The 21,676-nt window shown below is 41.8% G+C and overlaps 1 long non-coding RNA gene across 1 annotated transcript in view; it reads left to right on the top strand.

Moving 5' to 3' along the window:
* LOC135327311 (uncharacterized) overlaps positions 1–20,971 on the top strand; it is a 46,555-nt gene extending 25,584 nt beyond the window's left edge. Inside the window, exon 3 of the long non-coding RNA XR_010387417.1 lies at positions 20,482–20,971. This is a non-coding gene — a long non-coding RNA (uncharacterized LOC135327311). The remainder of the gene's footprint in view (positions 1–20,481) is intronic.
* Positions 20,972–21,676: the final 705 nt, after the last annotated feature.

Genomic DNA, 21,676 nt, shown 5'->3' with positions numbered 1-21,676 from the left:
CCAGGTTTTTCCTTCTCCGCAGATGACTCCAGTTTGGGTTATTTCTCTCTAGATGTATTAGTAGAATACAGGTTCTGTTTTGGAGTGAATTTCCTTTTTATTTCTTGCGCGTAATTCTCTAAATCCATTTTTGTTGCTGTGTTTCTGTTCTTTCCTTTCTGTACCTGAGTGTGCACTTTGCAACCTCTTTTATGTCACTAATGAAGGTACTACTTAGAGCCAAAATTGAGAGGAACCTGTGAACATTTTGGTGCTCCTCCTTCATTCCTCTCTCTCCTGCAGTTTTGCATAGGGCTCTTCATAAGCTTCCGTTGTGCTATTGCTCTTCATGTAGGTCTTCTCTAAACAAATAATTTATGCTCACTGCCTAACCCTAAGTATGCAAACAATTTTGTCCTTTTATCTAGTCGTTGCTCAAAACTTATTTAGATGGATTTGTGTTTAAGTGCTCTGCTGAAGGGAGGCCTCTGTTTCTATTCCATTCTTTTTATCCCTTACCTTTCGATTGTAGTCTTATATGTATAAAACACCAATAATTCTCTCTAGAATGGATTCTTTCTTTATCTCATGTCACTTGTTGCTCATGTTTCCAATGCCCTCTTGAAGTTTTCTAATAGTTCTTTCTGTACTGTTTGGTCCATTATTTTACTGGAGATTGAAGATAAAAGTGCTGGGCAGTAATTGCCAAGATCATTCTTGCTTCTGTGTAAATCAATACTATATTTGCTTTATTCCAGCCTTTGGGACTTTCACAGTTCTCTATGACTTTCAAAAATAATTACCAATGGTTCAGTAAATTAATTGGCTAATTCCCTCATCACCTTAGCATGAGTGCAACCAGATCAGCTGACTGATCTGTACAGTGGATATTCAAAATTTCCAACCATTCTTTTAACCTGCAGTACGTTAATGGCTATTTTTATAGGATTTTCATTATTTCCCAATTGCCACATCTTTTTTTTCTTTTTTCAAAAGCAGATTCAGCCTTTGAAGGAATACTGGTGGTTTCATCTTCCTCTCACTTGCTAATGAAACTAGTTTCTGGTTGGCTTTTTTTTCTCCTATAATATCTTTGTGAAAGCCATTCTTATTCCCCAGTACTGCTTGGGTTCACATAAACTCAGCTAGGTTTCTGCTGTCCTTGTCATTTCTCCTCTGTTTTCTCCAATTTCTCTTCTATTTCCTGACGCTCATTTCTGGGTTTTGTTACCTGTAAATGAGGCAGCTTGTACCACTGTCACTGACCTATTGCCACAAACAATTAGAAATGTAGCTGTTCCCAAAAAGATCCAATCCATCACCCAGTTTTGTCCCACATCTCCCATGTTGACCCTGTGTCCTCTCACAGCTGGATTTTTTTTTCACTTTTATTTATTTTTCAGCAATGGATAGAGGATAGCTTTGGGGCAGATATTTATGACTGACTTTCCAAGACGCTATCAAGAGAGGTAATAGGCATGTGCCAAAATGAAGAAAACCTTGTGCTGTGGGTTCCTGCAAGGTCAAGGTAGAGAATGTCTCTGCAAGTGGTTGGCCATTTTCTCTGTAATTTTTAGCGGTGAACAGTGGTCTGCTGTATGATGTTAGAGCCCAGAGCTCTTTGGTCATTGTCTCTCTCTTGTGCACTGGTAGAGGCACTGAGTTACATGACCTAACAGGACTTTTCCATCTTTAACTTCTTCGAAATAATTTTCCTTTTACAGCAGCTCTCTCTGACTCCTTCATTCCTTGGTCGTTTCTTATTTCCAGAGGCTCAGTTTTATACTTCTTGGCTCTCAAAATGCCCTCACTGTAATAAACGACGGCGATTTACAAGTTGTGCTTTGAATGCTATTCTTGTCAGGCTTGAAGTATTTCTGAATAGATAATTGTCACAAACTCCTTCCAGATTCAGAGGTTGCGGGTCAGAGATATTTCCCAGCTACTTTTGGTCACCCTTTCCCTCCTGCTCCCTCTCCTGCTGAGAGACAGATACTGTCTCTCAAAGTGGCCGGTGCAATTTGTATTGCGGGTTATCACATTACCCTCAGAGTACCCTAAGTAGGGTGTTGGGCAGTGGTCATGCCTTGCTTCCCATCCTAAAACTCTGAGTTTAAGGAGAGAAAATTGTTTATTCTCTTCTTTGATGTTGTTCCATGTTCATATGCCTCTATTTTGTTCAGTTTCTTCATGGTGGAGGTTGCCGTCTTTGCTCCTGTGAGCAGATAAGTGGACATCACAAGTTACTGTGTCTTTGGGAGAGAGGACTAAAGAAAAGGGGGAGCATGGGGTAAGGCCATTATTTCCTTTCTTCTTCTAAGATCCTTTGATTAACTTTTCTACCACACATCTTTATTACCACTTTCCTGGTTGCAGACTGATTATCTCTGATAAGATCTTCTGAAAACATATGGGTAAGACTTTAGAATCATATTATAGGAAACACTGAATATACTATTTTGTTACTAAATTCGTAATTCTTCTTCTGAGAGTATCTTATAAAGACCAAACATGATACCACAGATGGTATAGTTGGAACAAGGTGCTTAATCAAAAAAAGAAAAAAGCAACAACAACAGAAAAAAACAGGCCCCCAGATTTCTTTTGTACACTGTCCTGATCTTTCTGGCTAGTTCCTTTCATTGTAGTGCTCCAGAAGACTAGTGTCTCGTACCTGTTTTATGCATGTTGTGCTTCTTCCTCTGACAAAAGGTCCATTCCCCCAGTTAATGCTTTCCTTACTCACAGACATTTCCTCTCACATTACTCAAATTTCGTCACTACCCAAAAGAGGAAGCTGAGTGTTTCATGACCCTGATAAAGGGGTCCCTAGCCATACTTCCAAACTTCTGCTCTTCAGCTATTTTGTGAGCAGGACTCTATTAGCATCAGGTGGGCATCTGTATTGTGCTGAAAAGAACGGATGAACTAGGGCACCTTCCTCTTTCTTGCATTACTAAAATTATTTTTTTATTTTTAAGAGAGTAGCAGGAATTTCTTCCATGCATAAAAATAAAAGTCCATCATGTTAACACACTAGGATGTTTGCTGTAGTTGGTGGCAGCATCTTTTGCTTCCAGGCAGTTTGCCCATTCTGACTCTGTTCTTTATTCCTTGCTCAAGATGCTCAAGAAGAGGATCCCAATTAATATTAGCCAAGTTGCTTCGTACTTAGCTATCATCTATGCTTGAAAAATACGCAGTTGTTAAATACTCCCACCTGAAATGAATGAGGTGTTATGGAGGCTGATCAAGGGAACTTAAGGTCCCAAAGAGCTAAGGCGGCTCAGAGAGGAAACCAAATCTGTCTTTGGGTAAATATTTAGGAAGATGTGCACCAGTGTCATGGAGGATGTGTTTTACCTCCGCATGCAGTGGTTTGGAAGACAGCCCTGGCATTTGTTTCTGGCTCTATTGTCCCTGCTGCTGAAGGGATGACAAAAACCTGCAAGAAGGGAAGAAAAAAATACGTGTTGTATCCAGTTTCCATATGTGAAACACTTACAATCCTCTAAGAGTGTAGTTATCAAAGAGAAGGCTAAGATGTGATCTGAACATCATCTGTTAATATATACTTGAGGAGAAGACTGCTGATAGCAGGGGTCTCTTAAATTTAATGAAGGAATAATAAATGAAGCCTAGTATTGGAACGGTGAAACTGTGTGAGTTCAGATCAGAGATAAGAAACATATTTCTAGCAATGAGGGTAGCTAATCATTTGGACACCTTTGCCTCATACCTACAGCTGGATTTAGCACAGGCCCTAACAGATGAAATTCTATACTCTGATTTTCGGAGAAGGCAGAATAGTAGCAAGACATTTTGATGCTCCTCCCCTGCTGGTATCATTTCCCAAAGGCTTTTTTCGCCTTTCACAGCTCCTGAGACACCCCCTCACTCCTGGACTTGTCCCATCTGCTAGGACCTCCTTTCAGCTGCTCTTGCAGACCCCTAGTCTTGCTTCCTACCTAGCAGCTTTTAGGCCATTTCCTTTTCGAAAATTGCCACTGTTTTCAGAGACCCTGCACAATCAAATCTACATCTGAGGGGTGATGCCTTAATGCAACATTTTCTCACTCATACATTGATGCTGGGTCCATTCGACCTTCTGTGTATAACCCATATGGAAGTATGTCATATTTTATTTTGGTACACCTGTGCCTTCCTTTCTAATTCTCTTTGTAGCTATGGTCTATCTGAAAGATAACAATTCCACACCAAATGCAAGTGTTAATGCCAAGACTGAGGTTGAGACAATGTGTACAGATAAGGAAAGGCAGGCTAACTCTAGTAGTTGAAGCTCTAGTCCTGTTATTTAATTCTTAGAAAGTTCTTTATCTTTCCAAAATTGGTCTCTGTTATAACACTACTCAGGAAATAATTTCTTACGCCTGCTGTCTTACAGCAGGTTACAACCCCACATTTATTTTCAGTCTTGGTCTTGGTCTGATTTCAAAATCTTTTGAAATTTGACTCTTTAATCTTTTTAAAGAACAACAATGAAAAAAAACCTAAATTTGAAGAAAATTGACTGTCATGTTTTAAAGGTAGTTTTGAAAGATTTTGGCAGAGTTGAACTGTATAGATATATGATAACTGTAAAGTTCCTTTTGTACTGGCTCTGTAACCTTGGCAGGAGCTTGGAGCTCCTACTAGTCCAAGTGATGAATAATAATAATAGCACTGATGACAATTCTGAATGTTTAAAATAGTTATATGAAAATGCGTTGATCCACTGCAAGATCATCTTAAATCTAATGTGGTTCTGAATCTCAAGTTATATAAGAATCCAGTTTTGAGAAGACTTGATATTTTGAAACAATCTCCCCTGTATAATGTATTAGGGTATTTAGGCCTTTCTAAATAACAATTACTGAGTATATTATTTTATCATGGAATTTTGGACACATCAGAAGAGTAATGAACAATAGTACTATCACTAGCAGAGTACCTGCTGGCATGTAATTATAGGCCTCTGAAACATCAGCTATTAGAGACGCAGGTTCACGTGCTTGAGTTTTAATATTTTCTTAATCTACTGCTATGCCTGGGATCATCCTTAAATGATCAAAACAAGTAAAACACAGCAGAAACCCAGTCTTGCAGGCCTGGGACAAGCTACATATTTTTGCTGAAACAGCATGCCAACTTCTAGCATGAGTTTGCCAGAGAAGCCAATGCTTAAGAAGTCCCAGTTATTTTGTTTCTAGGCCAGCAGTTTCAGATGTGCCCAGCAGAGAGCTCTTTGTCTCTAAAACTTTCTGATGCTAAGGTACCCCAGAAAACCTTAGCACCAAAAAAAGCATATACTGTATGAAACAAGAAAGGAAAACTACACTGTGGTAGTAGCCCACTGATTTCAGATAGTGAAAATAAATGCTTGGAGAGTTAGTTAGCATGCTCTCACTTCCTTCTTTAAACGCATCCAATCCAGCCTCCACTGTTCCAGTCACAATTAGGAACTTCCACAAGCAAAGTTCATTGAAAGATGAGGTTTCAGCCTTTCAGTCCTGATCTTTTTTTGACAGATGTGATTGTCCTTCTAATAGCTAACTATTTAAGGAAGTCATTTTTAAAAAATAAAATTTGCTGGTGAGCACCTGCTTGAGGATTTGCTCCAGTGGTTCTAAATGCCTTTCCCTTCCTCCTGGCTCAGTGTGTTTCCAGGTTATCTGCAATCTGCATTCCTGAAGCTGCAATCTCCTGTAGGAATAATACGCGTAACACCTGTACACAGCAGGAAGACAGAACTGCCAAGTCAGTGTTAGGCACATAGCACTAAAAAATGGCCTACCTGCAGTAGCTCAATTTGCCACTGTATTTCTTTTTTCCTTTCCTCCTCAGAACAGCTAAGGTAAACCTCCTGAGTAAAAGTAAATACTGCTCTCTTTTCTGAATGGCACCCATTGTCTGGAGTCAGTATACAGCTGTTCCAATTTTCTAGTAATGCTGCACTTTGCCAGTGCAATGCTGAGATTTCTGTACAAGAGCCTCAGTGTTCACTGACATTCTCTCAATATGTATTGAATATGGTGCACATTGCAGATTAAAGTGCAGTTTAGAGGATAATACCTAAAGTCAGCTGCAACCAGTGTGTGTAAAATGTTTTTCTAGTGTTAATGGCTTTTACTTTTTTATTTTTTTAAAGACCACCCCACAGGACTCAGGCCTTGCTAATTCATAGTTAAAAGTAAACTCTCATCTTATTTAAAGGAACGTATTCTAAGGAAGCCCTCTGAAGTTTGCTGCGGTGCTTCTTTTTTGGCTGCCAGTAACAAAGCCACAGGTAACAGAGCCAAAAAGTTTGTAGCCAAATATGAAAAAGAAAGAAAACAGAAATGTGGAAGTTCTGAAATTTTATATGCAAAGTACAATGCTAATCCTAGAAGTTTCTCCTTTTCCATGCCACATTGGTTGCTGCATTTATACGTTCTTGATAATTCCCAGATTTAACTTGCTCAGTTTGCAAGAAAAAGATGAGGGGTTTTCCTCTACCTCCATGACTGTGTCAGGTTTGTTTGAACTATGATGCAAATAAGCAAACTAATGAATTTACTTCCCTTCTTATTCATGAGTTATGCACAGACCTATTTTTATGAATTCATCTGTAGTCTCTCCTTGTTGGAAAATCTGACCAAGTCTCACCTGGCAGTTTTCTGCAGACTTCATTGATTCACTATTCATTCTTCCCAGGCTGTGATGGGTCACCTAACTTTCAATGTGAGGTTTCAGATCCCTCAGGGAATGACTGCTGGTTTTCATCATGAGACAAATGAACACTGCATAATAAATGATATTGTGCATTCTCAGGTATTCTGGTTCCTGCATAAACTCAAGTTTTACGAAAACCAACCCAAATTTCTCTAAAATCCATATTAACAAATCACAGTCAAGCAAGACCTACTGCATATTAGATGGACAGAAATTTGAGGCACAAAAATGGCTGCTCTGACACCAAATGTAGACTCTTGAATTCACTTCTACTATGGCACCTTCCTCTACTGCAGTTCTTCAAACCTGACGTGGGAAAAAAACCCTATCTGCATCTGTCTACAGTGAAAATGGTGACCAAACCTCTTCCTGCTTGCTTGCTCCACAGTCAGAGGGAAGCAATTTGAATGAATGTTGCAATGACACTATGCATTATTAGCATGATTGCAAACGAGTTTTCTTATGGAAAATCTTCCTTCACCACTTCTTCTTATGCTGCTCGCCTTCAGTCTCACCCTGAAGGCTGTGATTCTCTCTGAAGCCCTATTAGTTTAGCTCTGTAGTCAGCTAGGGAACTTCACAGGCTGCTTTCTCTTTCTCTGTGTTTGTAACTTTCTGGAGAACAGAGGCATATCCAGAATTCAGATCCCCAGGTGATAACATGAGGACGACAGTGTTCCCAGCGGTCACTGCCACGGTGCTTCTCCATGTGGGTTGGCTGCCAGATACATAAGCTTTGTCACCCCCCACCCTCCGCAGTCCCACCCAAACCCTAAAAGCTCCCCCGTGGCCCTGGAAGGTGGTTTGCCACAGTTCAAGGGAGCTCCCTGTACCCATCCCTGAAGTTGCTCAGCATCAAGGAGTTCACCCTCTTACCTGGGGCAGGCTTCTGACCAGTTCTGGAGCATGTGCAATATTACTGAGAAAAAACAGTAGTCAGCAAAGATCTGCATGGCTTTTGAAGCTTCCTAATTTACTCAGTAAGTGAGTTTGATCCTTGCCAGCAAAGACAAAATCTAGCCAGTTTTAGCATGAGATGCCATTAATACCTGTAATGCTTTAATAATACCAGACCATATTCAGAAACTGATCCTCAGTGATTTTTGTGTCTGCATCTCTAGCTATCTAACGTGTCCTTCTGTATCCCTCTCTTCCTCTATAGACTCTTTCTCTGTAATTTATGAAAACCTCTTGCAGAGAGCTCACAGCCCTCTTTTGCAGTGGAGCAGTCAGCCTGAGCAGTGAAGGTACCCACAAGGAAAAACAACACTTGGAAAGGTTCTTATTCTAATTCTTGATTTCACGGATTAGTCTGAAAGTTGTATTATCTGTTCTGCCTGAGTGGCAGCCGTTTCTAAGCCTTGAGGGAGAAATACTAAATATCACTTTCTCTTTCATAAGAAAGATCATCTTATTTACTTGAATTGGGTTTTATTTTGTACTTTCTACAAGCCCTTAAGCACCAAACGTTACTTCTGCACTCCAGAAGTGTTCTATCCTGTGCCTTGGTATCAGTCCACCCTGCCTAAAATGGCACACCTGTTCTGCATTTCAATAATACTTTGTACTTGTATGGTAATTTAAACCTACAAAGTGACTAACAAAACATGGCCCAACCATAAAAACTGTTGACAGTCCCTGGTGATCTGGGTAGTCTTCATAATATTGCTGTAAGATATATAATATTCCCAGTGCAGCTGGTCAGAAAATTTAAGATTTAAAGTGGAAAGCTTTGAAGTGCTTGTTTACATACCAGGCATTCAGTATGACCCTGGTTTTCATTGTTTCAAAACTGTTCCAAGTGTTCACTCCATTTTCCTCAAAAATGTGAGAGATACCAGAAATAAAATGGTATCACCTTTTTATTCACCATCATAAACTTATTTGGCTAATACTTACAAGAAAAACAGTCTCTCCCAAGTAATGACCTAGTCCAGAAGGAAGCTGGAATATTAGGGTTTTGATCTGTGTTTTAAAGATGACCATGTTGATGGCTGTCCTTGCTGTTCAAATACTTTTTTTTTTTTCTGGTTCTTGGTCCTGTCATGAGCCGAGAGATGTGGGAGTTAGAGATGTTAACTACCCCCAGGCCACCCAGCCAACCCACAGATGCCTTAAGATTAGAATATAGTCTTACATCCTGGGACTTGAAAGAACTGCCTTTTCTGTGTTACCGGAAAAGCCCATTAAGAGCAACCCATTTATCCCAGGACAAAGGGATTGAATTTCTTCTGAAGTTGTTTCTAGTTCTCTGTCACCAAAAATTAATTTAAAAACACTTATCTTGCTTTGGCAGACCACTTTTAGAAGTTTTGTAGTCCTCTATACCTGCTCTCTGACACTGGAAGGTGATAGTGCTAGTCAACTGAAGCCCACAATAGACTTTTATGGGCAAACAATACCGGTAGATCTACCTGCTGAGAATGGAATTGATGTTAATGGAAGACAGGGGATGAAGTAAGGGAACTTTTGAGTCTTTTAATACTAAAAGCCAGCAGCATGTAGGTCTCTAATTTACAAGCTCCACTTAGCATCTACATGTTGTTGGGAACCTAAGGCTTGCAAATGGGTAAAAACGGATAAAGCAGTTAAAAAGATGCTGAAGTATTATTAGGTGTGGAGCACTGAGTGCAAATACTTAGTGCAGCTGCCACACTAGCTGGGCAAAAGAGGTATAGGCTGCGGGTCGTTGTCAGCCAGCACCCATGTGCTTAGCGAGAGATCCATGCCTATTTGAGCATATGCTTATGGGGAATAGAGGTTGGCAGCCTTAAGCTCAGTTTATGCCAGGAGAAACATGTAGCAATCAATAATCCAGTCTTAATAAGACTGGGCTTACATACATTTTACATTTTGTCACTGGCTCCTTTCAAGAAGCCAAAATCGGTACAAAAGCCATGGAAACACGCTCCTGAGCTGTGTACGGACAAGCACCAGTCGGTCCCCAGCAGGCACTGCTGTGCTGTGAGAGGAAGCCTGAGGCCCCAGCTGCTCTGCTAAAATGAGCTTTCAGGCAGGAGGGTGTGTGGTTCTGTCAGCATATAGCAGGAAAAACCCTACCCTCCCTCGCTAAAGGTGAGTGTGACTTACAATGGGGGCAGAGCTGTGTGCAGGTAGCACCGATTTTGCTTTGCTTTGGTTTTGCTTTTTCTGGGAGATATGAAAAGGAAAGGGGAAGGGAGATCATAGTAGGTGTCTAAATTAACAAGAAGTATTTGACTCCTAATATGAAGGACATGTCCTAAAACAGGCACGTCAGAGCAATGGGGGAGGCAATTTGACAAGAAAGGAGCACTTAAAATAATGGGATTGCTTCATAGCGGACAATGAGGTCAGGGTGATGAAGAAGCCTGAACCAGGTCAGAGCTCGTCATTTCAAACTAATGAACCCCTTGATGACAGGAGCCGGAGTTTCTTGACAAAGGAGATATACGGTTTGGAGCAAAGCAGTGATGTCAGTGTCAGTATCAGCACCGAGACGTTAAAGACTGTAATTTAATTCACTTGGGCAAGTGTCTGTCACCTTTCTAGGCAGGAGGGTCTCCACAAATCCCTCTTCCGGGTTTGAGTTCACCACTTTATCTTCGAAATATCAAGGCCAAACAGAGTTGAGTTTTACATGCGTACGTAAAAGTTCACCTTTTATTCATCAGAACCATCTTGTTTCATGGCTCATAAATATTAAACTAATATAAATGTAACCTCTGTGGTCTCAGGGCTTATCACGAGTGAATGAATTTAGGAAGGAAAAATTCCAGGCTGCAGTAGCTTTCTCTGTTGTCAGCGTACTGTACTATAGGCAAAGTGAAATCGCCAACAACTGTGGTCAGCTCACATTTAGAAATCACACCTCCATTGATTCCCACCTCCCCTCCTCTGACTCCCCAGCTGTAGCAATTAAATAACTGTCAATATTCTAGCCTGACTTGTGAGCTCTGAAAACAACATAAAAACCCAGATGTCTTCACTGGCCTGTTCACTAAAGCTGTGCGAGGTCGTTACTGCTTTCTGTGGTACTGTGACTTTAGACCAGCCACACCAATGCTGATTTGTCCTTCAATAATCCACTGGCCTGTTGCTGAAAAGCAGCACAGTTTAGAAGTTGCTGGTAACAGAAATGCCCAAGTGATTTTGTGCTGTAACTTCTGAGATGAAAAACTTGGCTGAGAAAAGACATAAGTCTATTGGCCTCACCTACTTACTGTGTGCTTATCTGGAACAGCTTGTGAAATTCTTTGGAATCCTAATGTATTTAGCAGATATGGGCCAAGACTTTGCAAACTAGCCAAAAGCAAGCTTTATTTCACATCCTTGATATCATGGGAGAGCTATGCTTCAAGAAGGCTGATGAAAGACTTTTCTGACATTTGAACGGTAGAAGATAATTCAGTTCCAGTGTTTCATGGAAAAAAAAAAGTAAACAAAATAAAACCTCTTAGGGAAGTTTTGTTGTTCATGACCAACATTTAGAAGTTATTTGTGATAACCTTCATTTTTGCTACAGTTGTCTGAGAGAACGCCCTGAATTCCATTCTAGTGCAAAGACAGATTTACATAGCTGGCTTTGAAGCTCAAAGAATCAATTTTTTTGAGATACCGAATGCCCTGAGCCCTCAAGATTTCTGTTTGCTCAAGTACCATTTCTTGGGTAGCACCTAAGAAATGATAGATGTACCTGCTTACTTCTACCACAAAGCAAGGCACCCTATTCAAACTAGAAAACCTGCATTAGCTCTAAGGCTGTTCTGTCTTCTCCTTCTTTGTCGTGGAACTCTTGAGGAGAGCCTTCCTTGGTCTCACCTGCTATCTGTTTAAAGAGATAGGACATGGAGCCTGCTACCTGCTTCAGTTTTCAAAAATGATGCTCACCTCGTGCTCAGAGAAGACCACAAAGACTAACCATATAGACAGACAGCATGAATAGAAAGTGAAATTAGCAATAAAAAAAGATGAAAAGGCCATTCTGTAAATCTGTAGTAGCAAAAAGTCCTGGAAGAGTTTGATGATATCCTCTGCTGCAGACAGTGCCTAGGACACTATTGATGTTCTCACACTGGGTATAACAGGTGTAGGAAACCAGAAAGTGACAGGAACATGAGGTGGCTTTTCTGAGGAAAGTTCAGTCCTCCTGCTGAGCCACTGAAATCTCACCAGCTAGCAGAGGCCTTGTGTTATAATTATGATTCATATAGGATGTGTCTATTGGAACTAGTTATCGCCTCTCAGAGAAGATAAGTGGGTTTGAATGTCTTTCTGAAGCATATTGACCCAGGAGATGGCACAGATATGGGCTAAAAGGCAAAAGCCAGTGACCAAGAGAATGCATAAATTGATATTTTGCTACATGAGTCACAAGTGACTTGATCTTCATGTAGGGGGTAATCTTGAATGCTATCAAAAGTAGATCTGAGTCTCTCCCTGTGCTCTCTTGACAAGCCATTCAGCCTGCCTCGATGAGCATGGTATCAGGATGCTAATGCTGCTTGAGGGTCTATTTTTCTGATGAGGCAGGAGATGAAGTCCTGACTGTCTGTTGTTTTTCAAGAGCTGATGGCACTTTCTGTACAGTGAAAACCACTGACTCTTGCCCTGTGTGAATGCATAATGTTCTACTTCAGTTTCCATGGCATTTTGCTGTTCTTGCCCCACATAGTTGCTTCATTCGTGGTATCGAATAGCAGAATGTTTCTTGCCAGACATAGTGGTACAGCAGGACTGGTGATGAAACGTTAGCTCAAGCACTGATTTAGCAGAGTACCTGTGTCTGTGAAAAGCCACAGTGGCTGTGGTTTGTATTGAAACCCTCACAGTACAGTGAGAAAAACATCGTCAGGCTAGACTCAAAAAGGCATTGATGTGTCTAAAGTTAGAGGCTGCAGCATACAACTTTGAGGCGTGCGGTCCAGGACCTGGAGCCCTCTGTTAGATGTCCACATGCAAGGGAAGTCCTGCGCCTTTGGCTGGCTCTCAGGCTGGCATGCTGAGCAGAGAGCTCACACTGACCCAAAGGGTAGCTGTGCGTAGGAGCGTGCCTCTGGGGCCGTAGGGTGGCACCTCCATCCCTTGGGGGTGCTGGTGTTCATAGCCCAGAAGCTGCTTCTAAAGGCCTGTGGCTTTGCCTCCAAAAACAAACAGAGGCCCCAGAGGTGATGGCTACAGCTGTTTCCCCAACAGAGTTTCAAAAAACAGCTTTTGGCACCCGAGACATTCAGGTGAGGAAGTAATCAAACCTCCAAAGTCAGAAGTCTGAGTGCCTCCAGGCCACGTGAGGATTTTTCTAACTGCAGTATTAGGTGTTGGTACCATTTAGAAAATTGGTGCCCATCCAGCCTTTCAGAATTATCTTGATATGGCAAGGAGGTATTCTGGTGTCTTTTAAAACATTTGGCACCTCTTTGTCATAGAAAGTGATATTTAGTGAAAGTGCCAAACCAAGTGTTCTTTTCAATCACAGCAGCAGCATTATAGCTTAATGAAGCTTGTGACTCAAGGCTCTATAAAGTACGCTTGGATTCTGCATTATTAGATTCATTAATATAGGAATTAGCTTACTGTGTACACAGGAGAAAAGCTTCACTTTGGGACAGTTCATAGAGATTCTGAAAGAGGAACGGCTAGAATTTTGCGCTGAAATTAGAGAGCCATTTGTATAGCAATTTTTAGTGGCAAGTGCACCCCCAAATGTGTTATTTTATCATTGTTCTCCTATTATTCACACTGAAAAAATATCACCATAAAAATATTGCTTGTTCCAGTATATAACTTGGTTACTAAGGTTACTAGATGAGATCTGTTTGTAATGATTTACAGCTCCTAAACACACTTTCCTCCCCCAACAAGCTGACTGAGAAGAAGAATCTGCCCTAATAAATTAACCGTGCTAAATGTAGACTGACCTACAAATTAAGAAATGCAAGGTTAAATACAAACATCGATCAAAGGCAAGAGCTATAAATAGCTAATGAACTGATGAAACAATGCCTGCAAAGCAAAAGGCTCCTAGCGTTCTCACGTTTGCTTGCAAATGCTACTTAAGTACTCTGCGCTCACCGAAAGCGGAGGGTATTGCTTACATGCATTCAGAGGAAATGTTATTGTGCAGCAGGAAGCCTTGCCATTTTTACCTAACACGAGTCAACAAAACCCCCCAGCCTCTGTGAAACTTTGCAGGGAAGCGAGACGCACCTCAAGAGCCAATGATCTGATTCTGTGATCTAACACAAACGTGTAGTATCACTGCCCTCCCACAGGCAAGAACATGCTGCTTCAGCTGCACATTTTCTATTGCTTGTTCCATATGATCCATGACTGTCTGTCCTGTGGTGTGGCAGGAAGAGTGCTGTGTCCAGAAAGAGCATCTGATGTTTTGGGACAAACTGCCAGTCAAATTTGGGCTTCCTCCACCTTCCATCAGAAGTGTGTCCTTTGGTTATTAACAGGTTAATATATTCTAAGAGTTCCTACATTCTGCACCATTCTTCTCCTTTTTTGGCTATGTGCTGTTGATGAAGTCAGAAGCCGTATTTTACAAAGAGGCATCATCTTGACCTTGCAGGTGGAACTGAAATCTGTAAAAGTGGGTGCAGTTATTAACACTAAAACATAAATTATATGGGAAAACAAGCAGATCTCTGTGTATCATCACTGCTGTATTACCTTCAGTGAGGTCACACTGATGTATAGTGAGTGTGGATCCAACCTCATATGAATTGTACCCTTCCAGACCCTTTTTGTGTTTGCAAGGCTGGCCTTGCTGTTTTGAAAGGCAGGCTCTAAAGCTCTCAGGTCATCTCAAGTGTAATCTTTTCTTTGGAGTCTTTTAATTTGCCATCAAAGGTTTTGTGAACACCCTGCTTCACTGGACCCATGATCCTGACTGGAGGTGCCTGAGCCTGAATGGTTGTAAATAATGGATAGATAGATGCCCTTAGAGATGCAGGACAAACACTAGGGAAATGTGTACCCTAGGAAATGAACTCTGCTAATTAAAATTGCATTTTCAGGTATCCGCCTCTGGCAGCAGGGAATATTGTATATAGCACTTGAAGGGATTTAGGGAGCAGATATAGAACTGGAATGGTAATACTCAGATGAGGGCACAGACTTTCATAACCAGGAAGAGGAAGAAAAACAAGATGGAAAGGATGTGGTTTAATTAGGCCACCACTGTGATAACTTAGCTGGGAATATCACTTGACAGAACGCTGTAGAAAACACATATCATTTTTCGTTAAGGCTCTCTTCTCTTTGGAGGGCTGTGTCAGCTTTCCCTCTGTCAGGGCCCTGAGGACACAGAATCGCAGAATCATTGAGGTTGGAACGGACCGCTCGAGATCGTCCAAGTCCAACTGCCCTGCTCAAAGCTCTGGCTGTAGTTCATCCATATGTCAATGAGGGTACTATGGGAGACAGCATCGAAGGCCTTGCTAAAGTCAAGATAAACCACATCCACTGCTCTCCCCTCACCCACTGAGCTAGTCATTTCATTGTAGAAGACTATCAGGTTGGCTAAGTATGATTTCTGCTTCATAAATTCATTCTGACTACTCCTAATCACCTTCCTATCCTTCACGTGTTTAGAAATGGCTCCCAGAAGGATTTGCTTTGTCATCTTCCCAGGGATCAAAGTAAGGCTGACAGTATGTAGCTTCCCAGACCATTCTTCTTGCCCTTCTTGAAGATAGGAGTGACATTTGCTTTCTTCCAGTCCTCAGGAACCTCTCCTGATTGCCATGACCTTTCAAAGATTATCGAAAGTGGCCTCACAATGACATTGACCAGTTCCCTCCTGACTCATGGGTGCATCCCACCAGGTGTCAGGGACTTGTGTATCTTCAATCTGTTTAAATCTGATTGTCTTCCTCTGACAGTAAATCTTCCTTGCTCCACACTTGTCCACTGGTTTCAGGAGCCTGGGATTCCTGAAGACAAATCTTACCACTAAAGATCAACATAAAGAGGGCACTGAGTATCTTGACCTTCTCCATATCCTTTGTCACTATGTCACCTACTCCATTTGGCAGCAGGCCCCCCATTTTCCCTAGTTTTCCTCTTGCTACTGATCTACCTGTAGAAGCTCTTGTTGCCCTTCATGTCTTGCTCCAGATTCAACTCCAGGTGGGCTTTGGCTTTCCTAACCCCATACTTCTATATTCCTCTTGGGTCACCTGGCTCTACTTCCACTTCTTGTAGTCTTTCTTTTTATGTTTGAGTTTTCTCAGAAACTTCTTGTTCATCTGTGCAGGTCTACTGCCACCTCTGCTTGATTTTCTGCACATCAGAATGGACCATTCTTGAGCTTAGAGGAGATGATCCTTGAAAAATTATCCTGGACCTGGATCCCTGAAGAGGTCAATGTATGTTTTCTTGAAGCCCAGGGTTGCAAACCTGCTATTTGCTTGTCTTCCTCCTCTCCTTATCCTGAACTCCACAATCCCATGGTCACTGGGTCAAAGGCTGCCCCAACCATCACATCCCCATCAGTTCTTACTGGTTTGGAAGCATCAGGTACAGCAAGGCCTCTGACCTCGTCAGGTTGTCTATCGTCTGTGTCATAAAGTTGTCATCAATGCATTCCAGAACTCTCCTGGATTGCTTGTGCCCTACTGCATTGTCCCTTCAGCAGATATTGGGGTGGTTAAAATCCCCCATGTGGACCAGTGCCTGTGAATGTGAGGCTTCTTCCAGCTGCCTGAAGAAGGTCTTATCTACTTCTTCTTGTTCAGCTGGTCTGTAGCAGACACCCACAACAATGTCATACACACTGGTCTGCCCACTAATCCTGACCTGTGAGTGCTCAACTAGTTTATTGACCATCCCCAAGCAGAGAGGGGGAATCCATGCATTTCAGCTACTCTCTCATCTGATTGTTCTTCTGGAGAGGTAGGGGTGTGTGTGTGTGTGTGTGTGTGTTGCAGGGAGGATTGTTCTTCTATCCTTGTACCAGGGTTAAGGTAGCCTGACAAAATACATGTTTGATTGTAGGAGACTTCAGATCCCGCATGGACCTCCCCCAGACTTTCTTTGCTTTCAATTTCTGGCAACTGAATGTATTTTTGGAAGAAGAGCTTTTACCCTAGAGATTTGCCACAAGGTGTTGACACTAGTTAATTCTGTTGCTTCCCCACCTGCCCTCCCTAGCTGAGGTCTTAGAGACTTAATTTCCTTGCTGTTATCAACTAAATACTTATCTGCTTTCTGATTCACTTAAGATGATTTCTGAATCAAGCTGGTGCCATACACGATTCTTTCTAATTGGTACCCTCTGGCTTATCACCTTGGAGAAATCCTAGCTATGCCCTAAATCCTGGTGATTAAGTTAGCCTCTTAATAATATCCCAAATCACTTCTATGCAGGTGTATAATAATAGTTTTATGAGGCATCTTCTTGGCTGTAGAAAGGTCTAGGATAGGTGTGAGCCTGCCTCAGAGCATATCACCCTTTTCATGCCAGCCCAGAACCAACCCATCACCACAGCATTGCTGTAAGGCCCTGAGGGGTCTGTCTGCCTATCAACATGCCCCTTGCCAGCTATTAAAGTATCTTCTTTCCTACCACTCCATTCTGGCCAATTTAATAACCTTCCTCAGGAAACTAGCCATCTAGTTTTGCATCAAGTGCACCATGTCATGTTTGCGTACCTAGGCATGGCTCCCTTGACTTATTAAATCATCTTGAAGTGGGATTTGAAAAGTCACTTAACCTATTTTTCAACAGTGGCTTTGTACACATTGAGGCAATGGCACCCCATGAGAGGTTTTCTCTCTCCTTGATTTGACACTGAAAAAGAGTCCTTAAAAGGAAGAGGCTTTCTATTTTATCAGGGGGATGACAGTCAGCTGTCTCTCTTGCTTGTTGCCACAGTTGAATTCACCTTTGAGATAATACTCTGTCCTGTGAAGAGAGACTGGTGCCCGGATTAGGCAAGTTAAACATTGCTTCAGCATAGCAGTCTCTGTCCACTCATGTCATTCTGCAACTCATCATCTCAGCATGGAGTTTTCTGACAGTTTTGGAGGAATAGGAAGAGATTAAGGGATGGATAAAGATCATCTAACTGTCCTTTTCTCTTCCCTATAGCTAATCCTACAGGCCAAAGCCATATTTAAATCTCTGCTTGCTGAACCTGACCCAGAAACTGGGACACTATTTGCCACAGTCGAGTTTTTCTACACTGGTGCAATTTTTATTGAGGAGCAGCTGGGAGGAGTATAAAGCAACAATGAGATGCTATGAGACAGCAGGGGAAATAGTGGTCTCAGCAAACCAGCACCTTCAGTATTATCAACTATTCCTCCTTGTTCACTCCCAGTCCCAAAATGGCAGTTCAGCTGGAGCAAGCTGAAGAAGACACATGATTAATGCGCACACACATACACATACTGAGTTGAATTCAGTAAAGGCTGTCAAGATGTGCTCACTGTTGAATTGCTACTGAAGTAAAGCTAGAGGAAACGGTGACAGCTAAGAGGAAGCCGTGCTTTCAGATCAGGCAATTTAGACTCTGCTGTGATGCCCTCACAGAGGCTTTACTTTGTGCTAATGGAAGATATTTTGAAGGGGCTAAATCCCTCACTTAACCTACTCCCATGCCCTCATAAATTTGCATCAGCTGATGGGCATCTTCTATTCTAACGCCTTTGCTCCTCAGCTGACTTCTTTACCCACATGCCTTTTGGATTTAAATCTACATTAACTAGCAGTGTTACTTGCCTGCATATTGGTCAGCTGTTATATGTTTTAACTAACGGTTAATACCACAGCTGAGTTCACACATTTGTTAAGTCATTTATGAAGTAACAAAAAGATTTGTTCAGATAAGCTTATTAGCACAGCACTAATAATTTAGCACTTTGACAGAAAAAAAAGATCCAGCTCTTTCAGCTTCCTCAGCTAATTTTGCTTGGGTCACAAGACACAGTTCATCAACTCGTATACTTACAGGCTCTGCTCAGGCCTCAGCACGAAGATGGAAATGAAAGCACAGTTGGGCAGGTAGGTAACCCTTGGAAACACCTGCCCAAATTTTAGCATAGCTGTGCTGGAAATGGTTTTCCCCTCAGCCCAGATCTAGGCAACGAGTCAGTAAAAGAATACCTACTCCCATCTCTTTATTTTCTTTAAACATCTGCAACATTTTTGTTAGAAACTTGGCAGATAGTTATAACTTACGATATTTTTTCAATAGGCAGTTACTGCTGTCCGGGTTAGCAAACAGTCATCAGCAGAGAGAGTCATGCCCATATGACATTGCTGGTGTCTAACCAAACATGCTCAGCTTCATTTCTTATTATGGGCTATGTCATATGGTGAGGGTGCATACTTTGCTGTCTGAAGTCCTGCTTTGGTTCCCTTCCCCATGTGGTTCCTTCCTCTTGGCTCATCGCCAGCCTTTGGTGGACAGTCACCACATCTGAATCTCTATTGTGAGTGTTTCAAAATGAGTAGGTATGAAGATATCCACTGTCACTCTCTGGGTGAGCCTCAGTTTTCCCATCATTATAATTGGGATAACAAACAAAACCTCTGAAGAACTGCAGGTTTAACAACCACACAGGTGTGATAGTGCTTAAAGCACAATTATTCCGAGGTAACCAGATACAAAGTCAGATGTGGGTCTTGACCAGATGTGGTGTGAGCACCACAGGAAGGCTCAGTATTACAAGAAAATCCTCTCAGCTGAATGAGCAGAGAGTAGTAGCCTATAAAAGTAGGTTTATTTACAGGGAAGAGCTCTACAAAGTATAAATAAGATCAAAATGCAACCTCATTACTGGTTACCTTCCGAAGTACTGTGCAGCGCAGAGCTGTTGGGGAGAGACTTTCCGAGGAGAAGAAATTGATGCAGCCAAAATATTATCTTCTAGGCTCATAGCACACTGCTGCCTGTCAGTCACTAGATAAATTATTTTTCAGGACTTTCTTTTGCTAAAGGGAGTGCAGCGCTGTCGGCTGCGATACACCGTGTCAAAAATGCAGGTTCCTGTTTGTCAGGTCAAGCTTTACTTGGGCTTTTGTCCCTTCACCTGGACTGTCGTGTCTAGCTGCTGGATTATGGGTGCAAATCAGGTGTTAAAGGAGAGTCTAATTTGATTTGATGCTATAATTAATTCTGTAGGAATAAAAATGTGTGCAGAAATATGACAGAACCTTCCGTCAAGGTGCTGCAAGCAACAACGTTGGGTTGTAGCCTGGCTAAAAATACACCATGTTTACTCAATTATAAAGCAATGGATTAACTTTCAAGTATTTTTGTGAACAGTCAGGAACCTCTGCCTAATACAGAAAAAAGATGTCGCCAGAACACCTAGGTCCTGCTGAATTCCTTCAGGTCCTGTGGAATAGTGTCAAATGAAAAAGCTGGCACTGATTACTTGGTTGTTGGCATCTTGCCTCCAGGTAATGCAAAGGCTCTTTTACCAATGAGCCTACAGGAATTCAGTAGGAAGTACGTTCTCATTATGTGATGAAGGACCAAAGAATGGGGCCAAGGTGGAGCAGGCTTGAAAAATAGGAAGCCTTGGATGAGCATGTCTCAGGAGGCATGGCGATGCAGAGGCCTAGGGTTCTGGTTTGAAGAGGCAGAGGTTGCTTGGTGGGGAACATGAAAAAGAGGGCGTAGAAGTGCCATATATGCAAATTCTAACTTTTTACTCTTATACTGAACTGTTCCGGACAAAAAGAAAAAAGGGGTCGCTCTGTCAACCTTGCCCAAATTTTAGGCAAGCAGGATTTGTCAGGAGAATAATATAGGGCTGAGAAGAGACAACTTACACTGTCTCTGTTTGCAGGTCGGTTGTGGGGTGCTGCTGCTTCACCTGCTCTTGCGGTCACGAGCCAAGAACTAAGGACTGCATCTTCTTTACACATATTGTGACCATTGGGCTCACTCGGTTATTAACTCAACTCCATTCTGCCCACGTGAGCTAGGCAAAGCTGATATGAAGCAAGGCTCACAGTTTCCTTATGGACCTGCTGTGAGCCCTGAGTTTCCTCCCCCAGTGAAACAGGTTTTGTTCATGGGCTTGAAGCAAGAACAATACCAAGGACAGTCCCTTTTCTGCCCCAGCCCTCAACTCTGCAAGCACTGTGGACCACCCTGCTGGATTTGAAGGCAGAAGAGAGCCTATTGAGGGGAAATCCTTTCCCTCCCCACCTTGCACAACACCCAAGGCAGACTGACAGGGCTGTGTTACATACCATCCACAGAGGATGATGATCATGGTATTGCCACCGCTTTCTTCTGCATGAAGTTCTTTAAAGGTGCAATTCTCTGTGTAAATAAATAAAATAAATAGTAGCAGTGGTTACCTTGGTCATCTAGTGTGTGCAGAATTGTTTGTGATGGCATTCTATCACTCAGTCCCTCAGCTTCACCATGTTTTTGAAGGTAACTTTATTTAAAATATAAATATATAATTTTCCTTTAATCTGTTTTTTTGTCAGCAGTGTAATGTAATCCATGGGTGACTATACTAGCTTTGACATGACAAAAATCATGGCTGCAATGCCTTCCTCAGGAGAGAGGATAATGTAGACATTTATCACTGCTAAAGGTACTAATATACTAATGGTTTTGATATAAATCTGTGATATTTCAGGCACTTCATCTGAAAACAGGAGAAAACCAATGTAGGAAGTAAGCTGCTCGGCAACAAGAGCCAGATGCTTTGCTGGAATAACTGCTTTGGCTTCAGTGACATCAGTGCAAACAACAGCTAAAATCTAGGTATGTGCTTTGGCAGTGCAGCCTAATTATTTTTCCTGGGGCCTACGAATTTAGTGGAGAAGATAGTAGGGGGAAAAAAAGGGTTTCATAGAGCCATCCTGCTAAAGATGTGTTGATAGCTCAAGTTTATTCATCTGTTTATTTCTTACCAGCTGCACGTAGACTCTATTTCCTTCTCAACTCAGAAGATGGAATCATTAAACACCACTTTGCAACATTTTTACTTAATTGTTTTAATTTTTCTTTTGTCTGTAACT

Source organism: Dromaius novaehollandiae, chromosome 2 (genome assembly GCF_036370855.1).
Source record: "Dromaius novaehollandiae isolate bDroNov1 chromosome 2, bDroNov1.hap1, whole genome shotgun sequence".
Lineage (NCBI taxonomy): Eukaryota > Metazoa > Chordata > Aves > Casuariiformes > Dromaiidae > Dromaius > Dromaius novaehollandiae.
Note: the sequence above shows the minus strand (reverse complement) of the source record. Positions and strands in the feature narration are given on the sequence as shown.